This window comes from Lynx rufus, unplaced genomic scaffold, assembly GCF_022079265.1.
Source record: "Lynx rufus isolate CCGP_SWC_20201006 ecotype Redwood Valley unplaced genomic scaffold, mLynRuf1.p SCAF_23, whole genome shotgun sequence".
Lineage (NCBI taxonomy): Eukaryota > Metazoa > Chordata > Mammalia > Carnivora > Felidae > Lynx > Lynx rufus.
Window position 1 is genome coordinate 8,728,776 of NW_025814838.1, and position 16,585 is coordinate 8,745,360.

A 16,585-nucleotide genomic window follows, 5' to 3' on the forward strand; every position below is an offset into this window, starting at 1 on the left:
TTCTTGGTGGGTAAACCCGTTAATTATGATATAATTCCCTTCTTCATCTCTTGCTACAGTCTTTATTTTAAAATATAGTTTGTCTGATATCAGTATGGCTACTCTGGCTTTCTTTTGGTGACCATTAGCATGATAGATCATTCTCCCTTCCCTTACTTTCAAGGTCTTTTATTTATTTTTTGGGACAGAGAGAGACAGAGCATGAACGGGGGAGGGGCAGAGAGAAAGGGAGACACAGAATCAGAAACAGTCTCCAGGCTCTGAGCCATCAGCCCAGAGCCCGACGCGGGGCTCAAACTCACGGACCGCGAGATCGTGACCTGGCTGAAGTCGGACGCTTAACCGACTGCGCCACCCAGGCGCCCCTCCCTTCCCTTACTTTCAATCTGAGGTGTCTTTAGGTGTAAAATGGGTCTCTTTTAAACACCATATAGATGGATCTTGTTTTCTTATCCATTCTCATACCCTACATCTTTTGATTGGAGCATTTAGTCCATTGACATTTAGAGTGAGTACTAAAATATATGAATTTAATGCCATTGTGTTGCCTGTAGAGTTGGAGTGTCTGGTGGTGTTCTCTGGTCCTTTCTTGTCTTTGTTGCTTTTGGTCTTTTTGTTTTCTTTCACCTTTTCTCCCCTCAGAGAGTCCCCCTTAATATTTCTTGCAAGGCTGGTTTAGTGGTCACAAACTCCTTTAGTTTTTGTTTGTCTGGGAAACGCTATTTCTCCTTTATTTTGAATGACAGCCTTGCTGGATAAAGAATTCTTGGCTGCATATTTTTTCAGTTCACATTGATTATATTCTGCCACTCTTTTCTGGCCTGCCAAGTTTCTGTGTACAGGTCTGCTGCCAACCTGATCTTTCTTCCTTTGTAGGTTAAGGACTTTTTTCCCTTGTTGCTTTCATACTTCTTCCTTTCCTGTGTATTTTCTGAATTTGACTATGATATGCCTTGTTGATGGTCGGTCTTTGTTGAATCTAGTGGGAGTTTTCTTTGCTTCTTGGGTTTTGATGTCTGTGTCTTTCCCCAGGTTAGGAAAGTTTTCCACTGTAATTTGCTCACATAAACCTTCTGCCCTTTTTTCTCTCTCTTCATCTTCTGGGACTCCTTGATTCAGATGTTATTCTTTTTTTTTTTTTTAAGTCACTGAGTTCTCTACTTCTTATTTTGTGCTCTTCTGCCTTTGTTTCCCTATTTTTTCTGCTTAATTATTCTCCAAAAATTTTGCTGATATATTGCTGATTTACTGCTCTGCTTTGTCCATTTTTTCTGCTGTGGCATCCATTTGAGATTGCATGTCAGTTATAGTAGTTTTAATTTCATCCTAATTAGATTTTACTTCCTTTATCTCTGCAGGAAGGGAAAGGGATTCTATTCTTTTCTCAACCCGTGCTGGTATTCTTATTATCATGGTTCTAAATTCTAGTTCAGACATCTTGCCATATCTTTGTTGACTAAGCCCCTGGCTGTTATTTTTTCCTGTTCTTTCTTTTGGGTTTAATTCCTTCACTTTGTCATTTTGGAGGAAGGAAAAAAATAATAATAAATTTAAAAATTTAAAACAACACAGAAAAATCAAGTAAAGGTAGCTATATCCTAGGTGTGTTTTGGTCTGGTGGTTGAAAGAAGCTTTATAGAATAGAGAAAAAGGGAAATAAATGAAAAAAAATTAAAAAAATTAAAAAGGTAAGAAAAAGTTTAAAAATTAAAAACAAATGTATACAATAAAGTAGAATAAAATGAAATGAAGAAAATGAAAGAGAATAAAGATATTTACAAAAAAATTAAAAAACGTAAAAAGAATTAGTTTTTTTAAAAGGAAAATAAAAATAATTTTTTTCCTTCGTGTATGCAAGAAAAAGAAAAGAAAGGAGAAAAAGAAAAAAAAAATCAAATAGATGAACCAGCACACAGAATGAAATCCTAATCAAGTTACATCCGGTTTCCCCTAGAACTCAAACTATGAAGCAATCTATGGTCCATACTCTTTAAGCAGGCAGAGAGATTTGTGGTAGTTCTCTAGGGCATGTGCTTAGAGGGTACAGTTGGGAAGGGCTTGTTATAATGGCTCCATTCTCCACTAGGTGGTGCTGTTTAACTTACTTGGGTGGATTGTTGTGAGTGCATGTATGCACATGCGTGGGAGTGGTGAGAGTGGCATTACTCAGCTTCCTAGTTTCTGGCACAGGAACTCTGTGTTCTCACCCACCCATATTCAAGCATGCCCTCCTTTGTTTCAGGCCTCTATCCACTCCCTGCTTCTACACTGTCCGTGTCCAAGCTGTCGGTCTGCCAGGTGGCACCTCCCTCTTGAATTTTATCTCAGACCCTGGGGCTGTGTTTTCAAACCCCTCACTTCTGAGAACTCAGCAGCTTGGACCTGCTCTGACCATCTGGGGAAGGGTCTCGCTGAGCACTGGCCAGGTGCTAGCTTGCCCCAGAAAATGTTCATGTGATCCTTGCAGTGGCAAAGGTTCAGAGATTATGGCAAATCACAACACATAGCTGGCACCAGGTTTCACTGCACTCTGGCAACTTTGTTCTAATACCAGCAAACATGGCTGCTCTCTGGGGTCTGCTGAGACCTTTGCCTTTGAGGAATGCTGTATGGTCTCTACCAAATGCCCTCCAAGCAGGGAAACCGCTTCTCCCCATGTGGCCCACAGACCCCCTCAGACCTCGCTGTCTGCTCATGGGGATTCACCTTTCCCACCAGAGCATCGCCAGGTACTGAGTTCTGGAATTTCCAGCTCTGTGCTCCCCTATTTATAGAGTCCTAATGGGATTGAAACCCTTTCATTACTCTCTATCAATGGTTTTGGGGAACAGATTTCTTTTTCAGTCCCTCATGGGTGTTTCCACTCTTTCTCTCCAACTGCTTTTGGGGGAGTGTTTTTCCTGTACTTTCCCAGTGCACCACACTCTCCCCCAGTTTTTCTGTCCTCTCTCCCCCAAAATAGCTCCCTACCCTCCACAGCTTCTCTCTCCCCCACTTCACCTCTCTGCACTGCATATCTGCCAAATTCTGTGGTTCAAATTATGCACATTGTTGTGTTAATCCTCAGATCAATTTGCTAGGTGTGCACAATGGTTTGGTGCTGATCTAGATGCATTTCAGGGATAAGAGAAGCTGAGAACTTCCATGCTGCTCTGCCGTCTTGGCCCCACCCAAAGAAGTTTCTCTGTTTCTCTAAATCTTGTTCAGGATGTTCCCAGTGGGTGAGTTTCTTGCTATATTTGGCCTAGCTCTCAGTAACAAGCATGTGAACCAATGTTAAAAATCTGAGAAACCAGGTTGGTAAGTTGGAATGAATATGTTAAATTCTTCAGCAAACATATAAGCGTCCTCAGTCATTTTAGGAAATGCTTTAACTCTGACTTGAAATTCAGCTTTAGTCTCATGCACATAAAATACTTGGGGTCTGTTTATTTTGATGAATTCCCAATAGTTTATTTTTGCTTTTGATTCCTTTTCCTTAGGAGACGTATCTAGAAAAATGTTGCTGTAACTGATGTCAGAGAATTACTGACTGTTTACTTCTAGGATTTTTATGGATTTAGGGCTTTAATCAATTTTGAGTTAATTTTTGTGTATAGTGTTAGAAAGAGTCCAGTTTAATTCTTTTATATGTAGCTGTCTAGTTTTCCCAGCAGAATATATTGAAAAGACTCTCTTTTCCCTATTGTATATCCTTGTCTCCTTTGCTATAGATTAACTGATCATCTATATGTGGGTTTATTTCCAGAGTCTCTATTCTGTTCCACTGATCTATGTATCTGTTTTTGATCTAGTGCCATGCTGTTTTGATTACTACAGCTTTATAGTGTATCTTCAAACCTGAGATTGTGCTATTTCCAGCTTTGTTTTTCTTTCTCATTATTGCTTTGCGTATTTCAGGTCTTTGGTTGTTCCATACATATTTTAGGATTATTCTAGTTTTGCAAAAAAAAAAAAAAAACTTTTGTTATTGAGATAGGGATCGCATTCAATCTATAGACTGTTTTGGGTAATATGGACATCACACCAATGCTAATTATTCCAATAGAGGAGCATGGAATATCATTCCATTTGTGTTATCTTCAATTTCATTAGTGTTTTATAGTTTTCAGAATATAGGTCTTTCACCTCTCATAAAGAGCTTTTGCACAGTAAAGGATACCATCAGCAAAGAGCACAACCTACTGAATGGGAGAAGGTATTTGCAAATGACATATCTGATAGGAGTTAATATCTAAACGATAAAAACAACTCATACAACTCAACACCAAAAAACAATCCAATTAAAAAATGGACATTTCTAAAAGACATTTTTCCAAGAAGTCATACAGATGGCCAGTAGACATATGCAAAGATAAGATGCTCAACATCACTCATCATCAGGGAAATGCAATCAAACTGTAATGTGATATCACCTCATGCCTGTTAGAATGGCTAAAATCAAGAACACAGAAAACAAGTGTTGGTGAGGATGTGGGCAAAGAATAACCTCGTGCACTGTTGTTGGGAATGTAAATTGGTACAGCCACTGGGGATAACAGTATGGTATTTACACAAAAAATTAAAAATAGAAATATCATATGGCCCAGTACTATCACTATTGATATTTACCAGGAAAACACTAACTAGAAAAGATACACACACCCTTATGTTTATTGCAGCACTTTTTACAATAGCCAAGATATGGAAGCAATCTTAGTGCCCATTAGTAGATGAATGGATAAGGAAAAAGTGGTATACGTATATGATGGAATATCATACAGCTTTAAAAAGCATGAGATCATGCCATGTGAGACAACATAGAAGGACCCAGAGGGCATTATACTAAGTGAAATAAGTCATGCCCAGAAGGACAAATACCATATGATTCCACTCATAAATGGAATCTAAAAATAAAAATGAATAGGAAAATAAGCAGAATCAGAACTATAAATATAGAGAATAAAAGGATGGTTATTGGACAGCTGAGGGGGGGTACAAAATGGAAGAAGGGGAGAGGGAGATACAGGCCTCCAGCTGTGAATTGAGTAAGTCATGGGAATAAAAAGCAAAGCATAAGGAATACAGTCAATGATACTGTAATGGTGATATAATGGGACAGGTGGTAGCTATGTGGGAGAGCCCCTCCCTAAGGAATGTGGTGGAGGCCTTCTCAGAACAAAGGAAGGCAATGTGACCCAGTGAACTCCCAGACACATATGCATAGCTCTGACAGGACTCTGTAACTTGGACTGGGTCCAATCAGACTATATGTGTCACCGTATATGGGAGACCAAGAAAGAGAAATTGCATAAAAGGCTACACCCCACTGCACTCAGGGTTCAGTTTTCTAGGTATGAACCCCTTGAGCCTATGCAAGCACGACGAATAAAGTTGCTTCCTGGACAAAGAAAGCCTCAGTGTCCCATCTCTCTATGCGAGAATCCTGCTATATTTCTTGGGGGCTTGCTTCAGGGATTTGGGGATGGTGCATTTCCACCTCCTTTGTTGCTGGGGTATGAACCTTGGAGCACCAGAAGAAGTGACCTCACCTGGTTCCAGCAGACCACTTGATCCATAGGAGACTAGCCCCTCCGGCACACTGGGGCCAGGGCCCCAGATGCACAATGGAACCTGGTGAGGCCCAGGAACCAGTTCAGGGAATATCGCTGGTCAGACTGGTAAAAACTCAGGTTTGTTTTGGTAGACCTTCCCGTAAGCAGCAGAAGGGGAGCCTGACCACCTCCCAGAGTTGCCTGAGTAGTTCCATAAGGAATAAGAAATCAAGCCACAACTCTAAGGTGCTGGGCATCAGGTTGGAGTCACTCTATGACTGTGTGTGAATGAGATGGACAGTGGAAAGGTTCCGACCTGACCAAAGGGCCGAAGCAAGTGTTGAATCCCAATCTACGGTTCCATGGTGAGTGACTTCATACAGCTTAAGGTGGCATCAGACTTCCTCATGAGTCTTATCCCGGTCAGGGCTTGATACTAGACCTATCAATGCTAAGAGGCACCTGAAATATCACCTGGAGGATGGAGATTCCTGGCCTCCTGAGGGAGGTATTCAGTCAGTACTATCTTAAAGTTAGATCTATATTGGGAAAGAGAAGGTAAATGGTTAAAATTTCCTCATGTAGAGTTGTAAGTTAGGTGCCAACCTTCTGGCCCCTTTAGGGGGCCAAGAAAAGCAAGTTCTTCCAGACTTTCCCCTTGAGAGCTCTTCTCAGGAAAAGCCACCTGTTAGACCCTCATGTCCTCCTTATCCAGGATTGTCAGAGATGAAAAGTTTCAGGTTACCGAAGCTCTTGATAGCTGTGTTAACAATTACTCATGAAAACCTTGAGACCCACGAAATTAACCATCGTTTCAAGTCATCCCTTTGCTAACAAATTGCAACAGAGAAAACAGGAGCTTCTTTGACCTTTAGCAAATGTTGGTAAACTTTCACATTTCATGCTGACAACTCGAAAGATATGTCTATCTTAATTAAACCAACAAACTTAAATTAGTTTAGATATTGAGTATGTTCCACCTTTTAAGTATGACACTTAAAAGTCAACCAATTTGTTCCCCATTGTCAATTTGTACCTGGGACACTGGTGAGGAATCTGAAGTGGGCAGTGTAAGTCCAAGGGTGTGCTCTTTGCCCTTTGATAGTAAAGGAAGCAGGAGGAGCCAATGGTGCCAGAGGCACCGAGGATGGTACAGGAACCAGATATGCAGGCAGTACCCAAGGTGGTGCAGAAACAGGAGGAGGGGGAGGGGAAGGCAGGGATGGGAGGTCATCTTCCTGCTGCCTGGAAGGCTGGAGGCAGGTAAAAGCCCAGAGGGCAGAGAAAGAGCTTTTCTGGTCCTAAAGCCTGTCTTCTCAGACAGATGACCAGGTGCAGATGTTTTTTCCCCACACTCAAGGGGAATTGGGCAGTACATATCTGGTCAGTGAAGACAGGGAACTTCCCTGAAACAAAAGGAGTTTTGGCAGCTGCTTGGGAATATTATTATTATTTTTTAATTTTAATGTTTATTATTTGAGAGAAACAGAGACAGAGAGCAAGCAGGGGAGGGGCAGAGAGAGAGGGAGATGCAGAATTAGAAGCAGGCTCTAGGCTCTGAGCTGCCAGCCAGAGCCTGATGTGGGGCTCAAACAGACGAACTGTGAACTGCGAGATCATGACCTGAGCTGAAGTCAGCCATTTAACTAACTGAGCCACCCAGGCGCCCCAGGAATATTCTTTAAAGTCCCTGTCCCAAGGGAGATTCACCAGAGACAATTGGCTCCAATTATAGTCATTAACCTGGGAAATGAATGAAGGAGAAGTGCCCACATACAGCTAGAGGAACCTGAGCCTATAAGGAGGAACAAAGAGTGTCACCATCCCCTTTGTTAGGGATGGCCTGTGTTTCCTCAAGCAAGATGGGTTTGTTCAGAGGAGGCCTGTTTAAACAATCATCCAGTATATCAGAAGGGAGTTTATCAGCCTGGTTAGTGGCCAAATATATTCATCCAGAGGCCCTTAGATCAGGGTCCTGATTGGTGACCATTCAGGCCTGGACAGAGGGTACCTCAGTCCATTTGCCCTGTTCCTGCAGAAGAGATCTAATGGAAAAGCTATACTTAAGCTTAATGTCCCATTAATGGGCCATTTTCCCTCGTATCCTAAGGAATAATGAGACCTTGCAGTGTTACAAAAGACCAGTCCTTTTTTAAACCTTGCGATCTTTATTGGTTCCAGTAGGTTGAAAGGCATGCCAAAGGAGAGTCTACCAGTCTGTGGCTTCTTTTTGTTCTTTTGATGAAGATTACTTCTTATTTGTTTTTGCTCCTTAATATTTTATTTGAAGCATTAGTGTCCAGAACATAATACTAGGTTTGAGAAAAGAAAGCAAAACTGAGAATTTGCCCTGAAAACATCTGGTGTACTCTAGCTTACTTTGTATAATAACAGTAAAGCTATAGATGCAACTATGTGATCATTCCTGGCATAAACACATACTGAGTCAAGTGTTGATGTAGGGGAGTTTGGATGCAAATTGTTTGACAAAAATTATATGTCAACTGTAATTATGTTTTGAAATCCATTCCTAATTGTACAATACTATCATGAAAATGGTTCCTTTTTAAAAAAGATTTTTTTGAGAATGTGCATGAGCAGGGGGGAGAAGCAGAGTGGGAGGGAGAGAGAATCCCAAGCATGCTCTATGCCCAGTATGGAGCCCAGTGCGGGTCTTGATCCCATGACCCTGGGATCATGACCTGAGCTGAAATCAAGTCAGATGCTCAACCAAATGAGCCACTCAAGCAACCCCAAAATGGTTCTTGTTTAATGAAAAATAGTTGAGAGCTTCAAAAATTTTCTCAGGATGCTGAATCTCTTATCTTTTTTTCTTAGAGGGCTTGTCACATCATTCCTCCTGTTCATTTTCTGTCCTTCAGATGTTTCTGATCTCACTCTCTGACATACTCCTTTGTCATTTTATGAGTGATTTTAATACTTTCCAGCATCAGTGCTCTTAGCATCTTGAAATCTTACACCTCATAGACCATTGACAGCAGAGGCCAGCATCAAGAATGTTGCAAGGAGGGTGAGGAATAGCCACTTGAATGAATTAGAGAGGAATACTCAAGAACATTACCAAAGGACAAACCTTTCTAAGGAAAGAGTTAGTGTGTTTTCAGTTGTACAAGGTTTAGTTAGACCCTGGTGGAAGCATGACTTTGTCATTGCATTTATGTGGAGGTTACATGTGGGTTTAGAAAATGTGTGTGTTTCTCTGCTGACGCATGACAAAGCCATCACAGTGATCAATGGTACATGCAGCAGGTTCCTTAGGAAACATCATTGTGTTGGTGGCCAGTGGTAGTTCGCTCAGCATCATTCTACCCATGGGTCCTAATGAGGATCCGGATGATCCCTTCCCCATGGTTTAGTCAGAACCAACTGGCAGTTTTAGGGATAAGATGAAATCTTCTGACCCCCCACAGCACCAGAGCCATGACAGTTGCTGCTTCCTTCCCTTCTGAGATGGACAAGGCCTGTCAGGACTTTTCTACTCACCTCTGAGGAGGAAGCCTGTTTGAGGGAGCAAGGGAGGATCTCATCAGCCCTCTTTGCTGCATAACATGTGGAATCAGCACCTGACCCTTCTAAGTCGTTGCCTTTTTGTTCTCTACTATAAGGGGCTTACAGAATGATTAGTGGTCATTCTGAGGGGCATACCAAGTGGGAGAGGGCCTGGGGAGCCAACGAGGTGGCTGGGGGTGTCCTGAGCATCTTGATTTGGTAGGTGGTTCCACAGATGAATGCACATGTACAAATTTCATTGAGCCGTTTTACAGTATTGTGCAAATTAAATTGTGTATTTTATAAACTCAATTAATAATATCATTTTAAAGTAATTTTGATAAGAACAAAGAGTACTTAAAAGCAAGTGCTTCTAGCAGTGATGGTTGTAGAACCTTATGAATATACTGAAATCCACCATGATAAATTTCATGGTGTGCAAATATCTTTTTCTTTTCTTTTCTAAAAAAAATTTTAACTGAAGTTGAAAATATCTACATAAAAGTGCTCAATGAATTATCCTATTGTGGGTAAATATCTCAATTAAAATAACCAACCCAGAGTGAGTCTGTGATCATTATAAGTTGTTCAGTTTGTCTGGAGCCTAAGATTATTCATCTTAAATTCAGCTTGTTGTCTGACTGTGACAGAGAAGGGGGAACAGATGTTGGGTGGCAATTATCATCTTGGCTCTAAATGGCCTGGAAGGTCTAGACCAAGGCCATCTCTCAGTGACCCCTGGCATCTAACCCCCGACAGTAGTGTATGCATGACCCTTCTGAGAGTTTCTCTGGTGCAAACTGTTCCCCCTCCCACTGTTCCCCATCACCTGGTGAAGTCCCATTTATCCTTCAGATGTCAGGGGAAGTAGGACTTTTTTAGGAGAGGTACCCTTGTTCTCCTAAAATAAGTAATTTCCTTCTAAAATGTATCTTTATGGCCTTATTCGGTCCTTCCCTTAATAACACTTATTTCAGTTTCTGGCTATATACTTAGTACACAGTTATCAGACCAAATTTTTTTTTCTCTGCTATATCTAAGCCCCACGAAGCTGGGCTGCATGTTCTGGCTCACCACGATGTACTTGCTTAGAAGAGAATAAACCTATTCATCCATTAGTATTCATGGAGTGAATGAATGAATGAGTGAATGAATCAGAAACTTGGATACAGACAGGGATGCACAGGACCTTTTGCATGTTCCTTCAGTTGTTCCTTAGCACACACTATGTCTTGGAGCTCTAGTTCAGAGTATCTCCACTTTGACATTTTAGAAAATACTTCAAAGTATAAGAAATGTTGACTTTGTTCATGGCTGTGTGTGCCACCTGGCTACACGTTGGAGCGAGGCATATTTTTTTTTAAGTTTACTGATTTATTTTGTGAGTGTGGAGAGGGGCACAGAGAGAGGGGGACAGAGAATCCCACGCAGACCCCATGCTCAGCATGGAACCTGATGTGGGGCTTGATCTCATGAATGTTGAAATCATGACCCCACCTGAAATCAAGAGTTGGAAGCTCAATGGACTGAGCCACCCAGGCGCCCCTAGAGTGAGGCATATTAATTAACCTAAAAACTCAAGCTGAGGCAGTAATATAATAGGACATGTAGGAGGCAGTCTTCAACTTCAGATCAGAAGATCTTATTGACTTTGTTACAATTACAGACCATGTGCCAAAAAAATGCAGCCTGAATATTAGAATGAAACAGGTGATTATTCAACCCTGAGGCCTCAACACTAGCTGATGACATGGGACAAATTACTTCACCATTTGAGTCTGTGTTACATTAGAAAAACTGGGGAAGTAACTGTGCGCTTTCTAATCCTTTATGAAGTGTAAGAGTCATGATGTGTGGAAATGACTCTGCACCTTGCACACAGTAACAGCTTAATCTGTGGTAACCTTCTTACTGTTATGAGAATGTGATTTACTGAGAACAGGGACCCTGTTTGTTCTCTACAAGGTCGCTAAGACCTTGAATCATGTCTGACACATAGCAGGCACTTAACATTTGTTGAATGAATATTTGGCAGTCTTGGAGACAAGGCAGAAGGAGGAATGGGACATATTTGTAAAATAGAATGATTTTTCTAGAAAAAGTTTACATTATCTTACAGCACCCCATTTCCATGTATATTTAGACAGTAGAGGGTCTTTTCTTCTTTTTCTTAAAACATGCTCATATAATGGGGAATAGGATTCAGAATTTGCCTGAAAGTTTCAGATGAAGCACCATAGCTCAGGGAGGGCTAAACATGTACCCTCTTCCCTGACCAGAGGCAGTGAGATAAGAAACTCTGGGGAGCATGTGACTGTTGTATTTTATTTTTTAAAAATGATTATTTGTTTTTGAGAGAGAGGGAGACAGGGAGAAAGTCAGAGTGCAAGTGGAGGAGAGACAGAAAGAGAGGGAGACCCAGAATCTGAAGCAGGCTCCAGGTTCTGAGCTGTAAGCACAAAGCCCAACGCGGGGCTCAAACTCATGAACTGTGAGATTATGACCTGAGATGAAGTCGGATCCTTAACCCACTGAGCCACCCAGGTGTCCTGTGACTGTCATATTTCTTATATGGAGTGTCCATTTTTCATGGTTGGGGCCCAAAACAGAGGCAGGTGACAGGTATCTGGGCTCCCTGAGACAGTTATCCTACATACCAAAGGAAGATATGACTCTTCAAAATATGACACTTGAAGGCCTGGGTCACCCAGACCTGCCAGCTGCTCAAAAACCAAGAAGGAGTTATTGATCCTTCAGGTACTGAATTGGGCTGATGAGGTCGAGCATGCCCTGGTGGAACATCCAGCAGTGGCTGAATCGGCTGTGGTGAGCAGCCCGGACCCAATTCAAAGGGAGGTAAGGAGGAGGACACAGAGGTCATTGTGTCTGTGTGTGAGCACCTGGAAGGCAGATGCAGGAAAAACATTTTCCAGGCCATATCTCCCCAACCTCCCACTTAGGGTGGAGGGAGGGCAGAATGCATGTGCATGTGCATTTACACTGTGTGGTCATCAGAGGGCACTGTGGCCCCAACTATGTGTGACAGAAAATGATGCTTGTGAATGCTGCTCCTACTGCTGCTGCCGACAATTTCCTATTGATGAGCCCTTTTTATGTGACAGGTTATTTCCCCCTCACAACAGCCTAGTTCATTAAGGATTCTGATACCCTTTTTTTAATAGTGAAGAAGCATAAAGAGATTAAATGACTTTCCTGATCACAAAGCCCTTAAGTGGTGGAGGTGGAATGGGAATCTGAGAGATCTGGCTTCAGAGCATGCATTCATTGATTCAACAAGTGTGTGTTGAGTACCTAGTATGTTTAAGGCCCTGTGCCCTGTAATAGGGACATAAATAACTTAAAAATGGTTAATTACCAACATTTATCTCATGCCCACAGAACTCTATCTACAATAATAGTAAAAATGGTAATGATAATGATAGGAATACAAATAATTTAAACTGGCTTCACATTTTACATGCATTATCTCAATGAATCTTGACATAAATGCAATGAGGGGTGAAGCTATGCTATCCCCATGTCACAGAGAAGGAAATGGAGGCTGAGAGGTTATTTTCTAAAGCAAAGAGTGGAAATTGGAAGTATGGAAACTGGTCCTGTTTTTTTTCCAAAGGCCCAACTCTCAACTTGTTTTTCCATTTATTTAATAAACATTTACTTTTTAAACTACGCAGTTGTTTGCCACTCACCCTGAGCCTCACTCTGGTTCTGCATTGCAGGTGATGAAGGCATTTATTGTCCTGACCCCGGAATTCCTCTCCCATGACCAGGACCAGCTCACCCAGGAGCTGCAGCAGTATGTGAAGTCAGTGACAGCCCCATATAAGTACCCGAGGAAGGTGAGTGAGGGCAGATGGATGGGATGTGCTCCCCTCCACTGGTTCCTGGGGCTCTGCTCGGGTGGCTGGGGTGAAGCTTATGTAGTCAATGGAATGAACATTTTCCTATGCATAAGAAGCAATTCAACTTAGGGATTTGGAAGAATCAACTCAATCAGATGGAACCTCTGTCCTATGTCAGAAACATGGCTAACATGTCATCATAAAGAAAAAGATGAATCAAATTCTCAGAGATATCAAGAAGATTATTTGTGAGGAGTTAAGATGGCAGAGCACCATGGAGATCCTGAGCTTGCCTTATCCCTGAAACACAGCTAGATCAGCATGAAACCATTTTAAACACCTAGGAAATTGACCTGAGGACTGACAACAATCAACATAACTTGAGCCACAGTATTCAGCAGGTACATGGTGCAGAGAGGTGAACTGGGGGAGAGAAAAGACAGGGAGGGTAGGGAGATGTTTTTGCAGAGAGAGGACAGAGAAAGAGAAAGGGGGAAAGTGTGGTGCATCGGAATTGTGCAAGAAAAGCATTCCCCTGAAAGTAGCTGGAAAGAAAGGGAGAGAAAGAAAAAAAATGCTCACAGGGGACTGAACAAGAAATCAATTCCCCAAAACCTTTGACAGGAAGAAAGGAGACGGTTTCAATATCACCAGGATTCTATGAACAGTGGAGTGCAGAGTCTGAAGTTTTGTAACTCAGTGCCTGGCTGTGCTCTGGTGAGGAAGTAGGGCAACTCCCCAGGAGCAGGGAGTGGGGCCTGAGAGGTCCATGGGCCACATGGGGAGAAGTGATTCCCCTGCTTGGAGTGCACTTGGTAGAGGCCATATGGCCTCCCCTCAGACAGAGATCTCATGTGGACCCCAGAGAGCAGCCACATTTGCTGGTATTGGGACAAAGACACCAGAGTGAAACCTGGAACCAGCTGTGTTTTGTGATTTGCCATAACCTCTGAACCTCTGCTGCTGTACGATCACACACATGTTTTCTGGACAAGCCTTCCCCTGGCTGCTGCTCACTGAGACCCTCCCCCAGTGAGTCAGTGCTTGTCCAAGCCCAGCTGTCTCTAAAGTGTGGGGTTTTGGGGCGCCTGGGTGGCGCAGTCGGTTAAGCGTCCGACTTCAGCCAGGTCACGATCTCGCGGTCCGGGAGTTTGAGCCCCGCGTCGGGCTCTGGGCTGATGGCTCAGAGCCTGGAGCCTGTTTCCGATTCTGTGTCTCCCTCTCTCTCTGCCCCTCCCCCATTCATGCTCTGTCTCTCTCTGTCCCAAAAATAAATAAACGTTGAAAAAAAAAATTAAAAAAAAAATAAAAAATAAAGTGTGGGGTTTTGAAACACAACCCCATCTGAGATAAAACTCTGGAGGAAGGTGATGCTTGGCAGGCAGGCAGTGTGGACAGGATAGGGTAGAGGTGGGGAGCAGACAGAGGCCAGAGACAATGAAGAGGTGCTTGATCGCGAGTTGGTGAGAGTGTGAAGTTCCTGTGCCAGAGATTAGGGAGCTGGGTGAAGCCATTTCCACTTCTCCTATGCATGTACATGCGTACACCCACACCAATAAGCTATAGTGGAGAACAAAGCCATTATACCACGCATTGCCCAACTGCCCCTTCAGGCACATCCCCTAGTAGACCAGCACAAGTCACTTCACTTGCTTAGTGTATGGACTATAGAGGGATTCATAGTTTCAGTTCTAGGTGAAACTGGATGTAACTTCATTCGGGTTTTATTCTGTTTCCTGGTTCATTTATTTGTACATTTTCTTCTGTTTTGGCTTAAAATACAGACTTTTTTCTTCCTTTGTTCTTCTTTGGAAACAGAAAGGGAAAAACTTATTTTTGTTTTTTTTTTTATTTTTGACTTTTTAAGACCTTTTATTCTATTTCATTTATTTTATTTTATTCTAATTACATACATTTTAATTTTTGCTTTTTTTTCCTTTTCTTTCATACTTTTCTCTATTCTAGCAAGCTTCTGTCAACAAGCCAACCAAAACGCATCTAGGACATAGCATCCTTTATTTGAATTATTTTTTATTTTACTAATTTTTTTCTTCCTCTAAAATAACAAGATGAAGGATTCACCCCAAAAGAAAGAACAGGAAGAAATGATAGTCAGGGGTTTAATAAACACAGATATAAGCAAGATGTCTGAACTAGAGTTTAGAACCATGAAAATAGGAATTCTACCTGGGGTGGAAAAAAGCATAAAATCTGTTTTTGAAGAGAGAAATAAAATCTAGTCAGGATGAAATTAAAAATGCTATAACTGACATACAGTATTGAATGCATGTCACAACGACAAGGATGAATGAAGCAGAGCAGTGAATCAACAAAATAGAAGATAAATTTATGGAGAATAATGAAGCTGAGAAAAGGAGGCAAACAGGCAAAAGAGCATGCTACAAGAAGTAGTCTCAAAAAACAAAAAAAGGAATAACATCTGAAAAATAGGAGTCCCAGAAGATGAAGAGAGAGAAAAAGGGACAGAAAGTTGATGTGAACAAATTATGGTGGAAAACTTTCATAATCTGGAGAATGGCACAGGCATCAAAATCCAAGAATCACAGAGAACTCCCATTAGATTCAACAAAAAACGACCACTACCAAGGCATATCATAGTCAAATTCAGAAAATACATAGACAAGGGAAGAATTATGAAGGCAGCAAGAGAAAAAATGTCTTTAACATACAAGGGAAGACAGATCAGGTTTGCAGCAGACCTGTAAACTGAAACTTGGCAGGCCAGAAAGGAGTCACAGGATATTCAATGTGCTGAATGAGAGAAATATGCAGCCAAGAATTCTTTATCCAGCAAGGCTGTCATTCAAAATAAAAGGAGAGATAGAAGAGTTTCCCAGGCATTCAAAAACTAAAGGAGTTCATGACCACTAAACCAGCCCTGCAAGAAATTTTAAGGGGGACTCTGGAGAAAAGAAAAAAAAAAGATAGAAAAAAAAGGAAAGACCAAAAGCAACAAAGATTAGAAAGGACCAGAGAATATCACCAGAAACACCATATCTATAGGCACCACAATGGTACAGAATTCATCTTTCAGTACTCAATCTAAATGTATGGACTGAACACTCCAATCAAAAGACATAGGGCATCACAGAGGCTAAGAAAACAAGTTCCATCTATGTGCTGCTTACAAGAGACTCATTGTAGACCTAAAGATGCATGCAAATTGAAAGTAAGGGGATGGAGAATCATGCTATCATGCTAATGGTCATCAAAAGAAAGCCAGAGTAGCCATACTTCTATCAGGCAAACTAGATTTTAAAATAAAGACTGTAACAATAGATTAGAAAGGGCATTATATCATAATTAAGGGGTCTATCCACCAAGAAGATCTAACAATTGTAAACATGTATGCCCCCAACATTAAAGAACTCAAATATATAGATCAATTAATCACAGACATAGGAAGGAAGAAAGGTCTCAAATACACAACCTAACCATACACCTAAAGGAGCTGGAAAATAGCAAATAAAGGCCAAACATGCAGAGGAAGGGAAATAATAAGATTAGGGCAGAAATCAATGATATCAAAATTAAAACAAAAACGGTAGAACAGTTCAATAAAACTAGGAGGCTGTCCTTTGAAATAATTAATAAAATTGATAACCCCCTAGCCAGAGTGATCAAAAAGAAAAAAGAAAGGACCCAAATAATTAAAAT